The following is a 7701-nucleotide window of genomic DNA, read 5'->3' as shown; positions in this document are numbered from 1 at the left end:
AAAACAAGACAGGGACAGGGTAAGGGGGGGGGGAGGACACGGGTAAGGGGAAGGGGACAGGGACAGGTAAGGAGGAGGGACAGGGACAGGGTAAGGGGGGACAGGGACAGGGTAAGGGGGACAAGGGACAGGGTAAGGGGGGACAGGGACCGGGTAAGGGGGGGGGGAGACAGGGTAAGGGGGGGGAGACAGGGTAAGGGGGGTACCTAGTCAACTGTACAACTGAATGCATTCATTGTTTGCGTCATCACTGCGAGCCATCGTGACTCTCAAAAGCTGCGACAGCCGCTGTTCACTTCTGAACTTTAGCCCCGCCCTAAAAACCAGATTCAAATTTGACACAAACCTTCAAATAGGCATGTAATGACACATATAGAAACTCTTTAAACTGTAAAGGTGATAAGTTGGACAAGTCGGGTGAAAACAGTTGCGTTTCCCAACACAACACATCTCCCCCTTTCACTAATACTCAGTTAGCCTTCCCCCTCCGCCATTTTAAAAGACCAGATGAAGCTCCATTGCCTTCTAACTTTAGCTAGCAGGGGTTTTAGCTAGCCAGCTCGTATTGACACATTATTGAAAGCTCACTAGCTGCATCCTAGCTAGCAAGGTTGTTTGATTAGCTTGCTAGTAGCTGATGTCATGGCAAGCAAGGTGAGAATTTAGCTAGCTAGCCTATTTGTTATGCTAGTGAATGACGATGCTAACCAGTTAGCTAGCTAGTAAGCTAAAAACGTGGCTAGCTGGTACTGGCAGTATGGGGTAAACGGTAGTTACATCGTGGTGAGATATATAATTAAACTCTTTCAACATCTTGCTAGCATGGCCAGAATATATAAGCAAGGACTATACTACCTAGTTAGCAACATAGCACAGCTAGCTTCAGAGTTACATGGTTACCTAGGAAAACACATTTTTCATTTTGCCCACAGTGGCAGACTTGATCACTATGGAACACATCAGCTCATAGTGACCAATCAATAAATGGCTCAGTGGCCAAATGCTCGGTTTGAGATTTAGCCATTGAAGTAAATGACACGCTCTCTCCTCCTCTCCTCCATCCTACCCCTCTCCTCCATCCTCTTCTCCTCTCCTCCTCCCTACTCCTCTCCTCTCCTCCACCCTCTCTCCTCTCCTCTCTCTCCTCTCCCTCTCTCTCTCCTCTCCTCCTCTCCTCTCCTCTCCTCTCCTCTCCTCTCCTCTCCTCTCCTCTCCTCTCCCTCTCCTCTCCTCTCCTCTCCTCTCCTCTCCTCTCCTCTCCTCTCTCTCTCTCTCCTCTCCTCTCTCCTCTCTCCTCTCCTCTCCTCTCCTCCACCTCCACCTCCTCCCTCTCTCCTTTCCTCCACCCCCTCCTCCTCTCCTCTCCTCTCTCTCCTCCTCCTCTCCTCCTCCTCTCCTCTCCTCTCCTCTCTCTCCTCTCCTCTCCTCTCCTCTCCTCTCCTCTCCTCTCCTCTCCTCTCCTCTCCTCTCTCCCTCTCCTACCTCTCGCTCCTCTCCGTCTCTCTCTCCTCCTCCTCCTCTCTCTCTCTCTCTCTCCTCTCCTCTCCTCTCCTCTCCTCTCCTCCTCTCCTCTCCTTCTCTCCTCTCCTCTCCTCTCCTCTCCTCTCCTCTCCTCCTCCTCTCCTCTCCTCCCTCTCTCTCCTCCTCCTCTCTCTCTCTCCTCTCCTCTCCTCTCCTCCACACTCCTCCCTCTCTCCTTTCCTCCACCCCTCCTCCTCTCCTCTCCTCTCCTCTCCCCTCCTTCCTCTCCTCTCCTCTCCTCTTCCCTCTCCTCTCCTCTCCTCTCCTCTCCTCTCTCTCTCTCTCCTCTCCTCTCTCTCTCCCTCTCCTTCCTCTCCTCTCCCTCTCCTTCTCCTCTCTCTCCTCTCCTCTCCTCTCCTCTCCTCTCCTCTCCTCTCCTCTCCTCTCTCTCTCTCTCCTCTCTCTCTCTCCTCTCCCTCCTTCTCCCCTCCTCCCTCTCTCCTTTCCTCCACCCCCCTCCTCCTCTCCTCTCCTCTCCTCCTCCTCCTCCTCTCCTCTCCTCTCCTCTCCTCTCCTCTCCTCTCCTCTCCTCTCCTCTCTCCCTCTCCTCTCCTCTCTCCAGGTGCACCAGCTCAGCGATCACTTCAACATATTTGCCTTCTCTCTGATGAAGCCCCAGCACTGACTGACAGGACCAGGAGCGAATCGGCTTGCAGGGAGCAGAGGTTTAGACCCTCCCACCTCCCTCTGCAGCCAACCGGCACTTCACTCTCATTACCACGGAAACACACCACTCCCCCCACGAGGATTCTACCACCCATCTGATCTCTGACCCTCCGCCCTGGCACACACACACCCCAACCCCCTTCCTGCACAGTGTCAGTTTGGGGCGGTCCTCAGAACTTTGGGCGGCATCCCGGGGCTCTTGGTTCCTTGGCTGCTGATGGGTTGAGCTGATGAGCCAATGAGATGTTGTTTCCTACGGAAATATTCTTCAGCCTGGAGGACAGGAGCCCAGACCACACACTTACTGCTTACACCCAAACACACACCGCTTACAGACGTACACACTTACACAAACGCCACAGTTGTTACTTTACTGTTAAACGGTTTAAACACACACACTCTTATGAATGTTCAGTATGTTATTGCCTTGGGGAAATGTCATTTCAGTTAGTTAGTTTGACAGACAGCTCTGCTCCACCCTGACCTCAACCTGCCTCTAGTTGACACAGCTCTCTCCCCTGACCTACCCCTGACCCTAGTTCTGAAGACAGCTCTGCTCACCCTGACCTCTAGTTTGACAGACAGCTCTGCTCCACCCTGACCTCTAGTTTGACAGACAGCTCTGCTCCACCCCTGACCTCTAACCCCTGACCTCTAGTTGACAGACAGCTCTGCTCCACCCTGACTCTAGTTGACAGACAGCTCTGCTCCACCCTTACCTCTAGTTTGACAGACAGCTCTGCTCCACCCTGACCTCTAGTTTGACAGACAGCTCTGCTCCACCCTGACCTCTAGTTTGACAGACAGCTCTGCTCCACCCTGACCTCTAGTTTGACAGACAGCTCTGCTCCACCCTGACCTCTAGTTTGACAGACAGCTCTGCTCCACCCTACCTCTAGTTTGACAGACAGCTCTGCTCCACCCTGACCTCTAACCCCTGACCTCTAGTTTGACAGACAGCTCTGCTCCACCCTGACCTCTAACCCCTGACCTCATCTGAACCGTGCGGTCGGTCCGTCAGTTGGTGTGTCACGGTTCTATCAAGCGGTATGAAGGCGGAGTCTTTCAGGTGTGCCATCTTGTCTCTTTTGACCTCTAGTTTGACAGACAGCTCTGCTCCACCCTGACCTCTAGTTTGACAGACAGCTCTGCTCCACCCTGACCTCTAGTTTGACAGACAGCTCTGCTCCACCCTGACCTCTAACCCCTGACCTCTAGTTTGACAGACAGCTCTGCTCCACCCTGACCTCTAACCCCTGACCTCATCTGAACCGTGCGGTCGGTCCGTCAGTTGGTGTGTCACGGTTCTATCAAGGGTATGAAGGCGGAGTCTCAGCTGTGCTTTTGTCTTCTGATTGGAGTGTTGAGGGGAAGTGAAACTGTCTGTCTTTACATGGCAACATGATTATTAAAATGGGGTTTTGTTTTTTTATTTAGAGAAAAAACTGAACAAAGAGAATATTATTATGATCTAAAAATGCTCCGCTAATTCAGCTGAGGTGTGTGTGAAACATGCTCTCTCACACGCGCGCACTACACACATGCTTGGTGATGACGGTTGGTAGTCGGAGTTAACTGTGAGGCCAGTTCTGACCAATCAGGGCCCTTTGGGGGGCGAGACGCAGGGTGGAAACACCCAATCACGGACCTCGCTCAGTGCTGACCCCAGGATGACCCCTGAGCTGTGAACTGTAGTGACCTCTGTAGTCTGAACTCTGACCTCCAGAATCCTCCCACCGCTGAGGTGTCGTCGTGGCAACAGGCCGATTCGTGATCGAGTTCTTTTTTTTTTGAATTATTTTTTCATTTGATTTCCTCTCTGTTAATCTCTCATAGCTGGGGTGTGTGTGTGTGTGTGTGTGTGTTGGTAGCAGCAGCGCTTGAATGAAGAGTGTGTCTGAAAACCGCCAGCGGAGCGACTCACTCTGAGGGAACAGGCTGCCGTGACCACAACCCCTTGAGATATACCTGTCACTGTCTGTACTGTCACACCTGGTATACACCTGTCACTGTCTGTACTGTCACACCTGTATCACTGTAACACCTGGTATACACCTGTAACACTGTCTGTCTGTCTTTTCCTTCTGTTGGACCAGCGTCTGTCTGTTTGCCTGATTAGCCATTATGTTGACCGGATACTCTAGTGGCAGTCGGGAGGAGATCAGGTGGGACCATTCTAGCCAATGAGAGGGCAGACATGGGTGTAAAGAACAGGCACAACGGTTACCACAGCCACAAAGTCAAAATTTGGTATATTGTTTTTCGATTTTTAGTTTAAATTTAAGCTTAGGTTTAAAATCACATTTTAAGAACAGACTATTTTTAAATAGGCGGGTTTATCAAGTAAAATGTTTTTGGTCGTTGCGTACACATTTTGCAGATATCGCGGGTGCAGCGAAATGCTTATGTTTCTAGCTCCAACAGCTCAGTAATACTGAACAATACAAAACAATACACACTAATACAAACTATTAAAAATAATTAATAAAAATATACATATTTGAAGGAGCAATGTCCGGAATATATTCAGTACCAGTCAAGTTTGCACACACCTACTCATTCAAGGGTTTTTCTTTGTACTATTTTCTACATTATAGAATAATAGTGAAGATTTCACAACTATGAAATAACACATGCAGTCATGTAGTAACCAAAAAACTGTTAAACAAATCAAAATAGATTTTAGATTCTTCAAAGTAGCCACCCTTTGCCTGGACAGCTTTGCACACTCTTGGCATTCTCTCAACCAGCTTCACCTGGAATGCTTTTCCAACAGTCTTGACGGAGTTCCCACATATGCTGAGCACTTGTTGACTGCATTTCCTTCACCCTTCACCATCTCAATTGGGTTGAGGTCGGGTGATTGTGGAGGCCAGGTCATCTGATGCAGCACTCCATCGCTCTCCTTCTTGGTCAAATAGCCCTTACACAGCCTGGAGGTGTGTTGGGTCATTGTCCTGTTGAAAAACAAATGATTGTCCCACTAAGTCTAAACCAGATGGGATGGYRTATCGCTGCAGAATGCTGTGRTAGCCATGCTGGTTATGTGTGCCTTGAATTCTAAATAAATCGACAGTGTCACCAGCAAACCACCATCACACCACCACCTCCATGCTTCACGGTGGGAACCACACATGCAGAGATCATCTGTTCACCTAATCTGCGTCTCACAAAGACACGGCGGTTGGAACCAAAAATCTCACATTTGGRCTCTTCAGACCAAAGGACAGATTTCCACCGGTGTAATGTCCATTGCTCGTGTTTCTTGGCCCAAGCAAGTCTCTTCTTCTTATTGGTGTCCTTTAGTAGTGGTTTCTTTGCAGCAATTCGACCACAAAGGCCTGATTCACTCAGTCTCCTCTAAACAGTTGTGTCTGTTACTTCAACTCTGTGAAGCAGAGGTATCAGTCCTAATGAACGTATCCTCTGCAGCAGAGGTAACTCTGGGTCTTCCTTTYCTGTGGCGGTCCTCATGAGAGCCAGTTTCATCATAGCGCTTGATGGTTTTTGTGACTGCACTTGAAGAAACTTCCAAAGCTCTTGACATTTTCCGTATTGACTCCCCTTCATGTCTTAAAGTAATGATGGACTGTCGTTTCTCTTTGCTTATTTGAGCTGTTCTTGCCATAATATGGACTTGGTCTTTTACCAAATAGGGCTATCTTCTGTATACCCCCTACCTTGTCAACGTACGTTACCCCCTAACGTATTAAGAAGGAAAGAAATTCCACAAATTAACTTTTACCAAGGCACACCTGTTAATTGAAATGCATGCCAGGTGACTACATCATGAAGCTGGTTGAGAGAATGCCAAAAGTGTGCAAAGCTGTCATCAAGGCAAAGGGTGGCTATTTGAAGAATCTCAAATATAAAATATATTTTTATTTRTTTAACACTTYTTTTGTTTACTACATGATTCCATATGTGTTATTYCATATTTTTGATGTCTTCACTATTATTCTACAAGGTAGAACATTTTTACAAATAAAGAAAAACCCTGGAATGAGTAGGTGTGTCCAAACTTGTGACTGGTGCTGTATATGTATGTATAGATGTTATGGACAGTATATGTGAGTAGAGAAGGTGTGTACAGCAGTAGTTAGAAATGATGAGCTATGACTAGAATGCAGTATATACATATGAAGTGGGTAAAACCATGTAAACATTATTGAAGTGTCCAGTGATTAAAGCTTGAAGGTCACTATGGCATTAACGGCTGAGCTGTAGTCCATGAAAAGCATTCTGACAGGTATTCCTCTTTTATTTTTTTTATTTTTTTAACCTTTATTTAACCAGGAAGGGCTCATTGAGATTTAAAATCTCTTTTTCAAGAGCGTCCTGGCCAAGATAGGCAGCACCAAGTCATTACAAAAATACAGACAGACAACATGAAAAACTACAAGTAATCTAGTAGAAACCATTGAATTCACAAGAGTAGAACAAAAATCAAAAACAGCAAATTAAAAACATTGACAGGTCAGGGAATCAGCCTCAAAATCCTTCATCAGTGATTTAAAAACACCAATCGGGACAAGTTCTTCCAGTTTAAAATTATTTTGTAAGGTGTTCCAAGACGATGGCGCAGAGTACATAAAAGACCTTTTACCAAATTCAGTTCGGACATTTGGAACAGTTAGCAGGATAAAGTGTAGCTGTTGTCCAGATGGGATAGGGCAGTGCCATGGCGATTACATCATCCGTGGATCTGTTTGTTTATTTAACTAGGCAAGTCGGTTAAGAACAATTTCTTATTTACAATGATGGCCAAGGAACAGTGSSTYWACTGCCTTGTAGATTTTTACCTTGTCAGCTCGGGGATTTGATCTAGCAACCTTTTGGTTACTGGCCCAATGCTCTAACCGCTAGGCTACCTGTGGCTCTATGGTGTTTGGTAAAGGTGGAGGTGATATGATCCTTAACTAGCCTCTCAAAGTGTTTTATGATGACAGARGTGAGTGCTACGGGGCGGCAGTCATTTGGTTCAGTTACCTTCGCTTTCTTGGGTACAGGAACAATGGTGAACATCTTGAAGCAAGTGGGGACAACAGACTGGGATAGGGAGAGATTGAATATGTCCGTAAACACTCCAGCCAGCTGGTCTGAACATGCTTTGAGGATACGGCCATCTGGGACAGCAGCCTKAAGAGGGTTAAATGTCTTATTCACACGGAGAAAGAGAGCTCATACTCCTCGGTGGCCCACATCAACGGCACTGTGTTTTCCTTGAAGAGGGAACAGGTGTTTAGCTTGTCCGGGAGTAAGGTGTCCGACGTGGCTGGAGACCCTATCACATATGTTTTCAGTTTTGCTGCCGTCTCCACGGTTATTTGTTTTGGATAAGTTCTAGTGGTAACCTCTATGCACTTCCTGATGAACCCAGTCACCAAGTCAGTTTATACGTCATTGAAACCAGTCACCAAGTGTATACGTCAATGTTGTTAGGTTGCGATTGGTCAGACCAATGTCGAACAGTCCTTACTACAGGTACTTCCTGTTTAAGTTTTTACCTATAGG

At 47.4% G+C, this 7701-nt stretch overlaps 1 long non-coding RNA gene across 4 annotated transcripts in view; it reads right to left on the bottom strand.

The window, feature by feature from the left end:
• The window catches only part of LOC112075140 (uncharacterized), a 5402-nt gene extending 1966 nt beyond the window's left edge, over positions 1 to 3436 (bottom strand). Inside the window, exons 1-4 of one of the 4 annotated variants that reach the window (XR_011477247.1) lie at positions 3380 to 3436; positions 3110 to 3159; positions 2907 to 2936; positions 2784 to 2839 (exon numbers count right to left, since the gene is read on the bottom strand). This is a non-coding gene — a long non-coding RNA (uncharacterized lncRNA). Of the gene's footprint in view, positions 1 to 2089; positions 2667 to 2783; positions 2840 to 2906; positions 2937 to 3109; positions 3160 to 3379 lie in introns of those variants that run through there. The other 3 variants (XR_011477250.1, XR_011477249.1, XR_011477248.1) reach the window with 3 other exon arrangements.
• Between the last annotated feature and the right edge of the window lie 4265 nt (positions 3437 to 7701).

Source organism: Salvelinus sp. IW2-2015, unplaced genomic scaffold, assembly GCF_002910315.2.
Source record: "Salvelinus sp. IW2-2015 unplaced genomic scaffold, ASM291031v2 Un_scaffold2999, whole genome shotgun sequence".
In the NCBI taxonomy this organism is placed as follows: Eukaryota; Metazoa; Chordata; class Actinopteri; order Salmoniformes; family Salmonidae; genus Salvelinus; species Salvelinus sp. IW2-2015.
This window is presented reverse-complemented; position numbering and strand designations above follow the sequence as displayed.